Genomic DNA, 786 nt, shown 5'->3' on the forward strand with positions numbered 1-786 from the left:
TCCGGATCTTCATCTCTGACCCGGAACCGGAACCAGAACCGGTTCCGGTTCATTCAGAAACAAGATCATTCAAACCTTTTTCTGTGTTTCTACAGTTAGAGTTCTGGTTCTGATCAGATGATCCCAGTTGACAGTAACTCATTATTTCCAGTCGCTCACCGTTGCCATGACAACGAGCCACTAATGACTCATCATCATCACACAGAACTTCATCAGTACCTTTCAGAGGTTCTGGTTCTGACCCGTGTTCCAGGGCTGCTGGTTGAATCAGACAGGAAGTTCTGCTGGGTCGCATGAGGTGTTTCCATGGCAACGTGCAGTTCTGGTACTGGACCAGCCAGTCCCGGTTCTACCGGCTCCGACCCGGTCCAATCAGGAGACAAATGAGGAAGCAGCAGGAATCCATCAGAACACGGCGATCCCAGAGGCCCAGTCGGGCCGGGCAGAACCAGAACAGAACATGAATCACAGCAGGAAACCCAGCCCATTAATCCGGCCCGGTTCCGTCTGACAGCTCTGCAGCAGAACCGGGCCTGCAGACGGTTGTGATGGATGGCGGCCTGGTTCTGGTTTGGTTTACCTGAACTGCATCAGCTGCTGCTGACCGGGTTCATCAGAAAGTTCTGGTTCTGTCTGTCTGGACCATGGCAGGGTTCTGTTCCTGAACCAAGAGGAGAGCGGTCCAACGGACGGAGTCCCTGCAACCAGGGCGTCCGGACCCCCACAGCCCCCCCCAGCCCCCCCAAACCCCCCCAACCCCCCCGCCGCCGGGCAAACACCTTTGGC

This window comes from Poecilia latipinna, unplaced genomic scaffold (assembly GCF_001443285.1).
Source record: "Poecilia latipinna isolate Pla-1442-1.1 unplaced genomic scaffold, P_latipinna-1.0 Scaffold3862, whole genome shotgun sequence".
In the NCBI taxonomy this organism is placed as follows: Eukaryota; Metazoa; Chordata; class Actinopteri; order Cyprinodontiformes; family Poeciliidae; genus Poecilia; species Poecilia latipinna.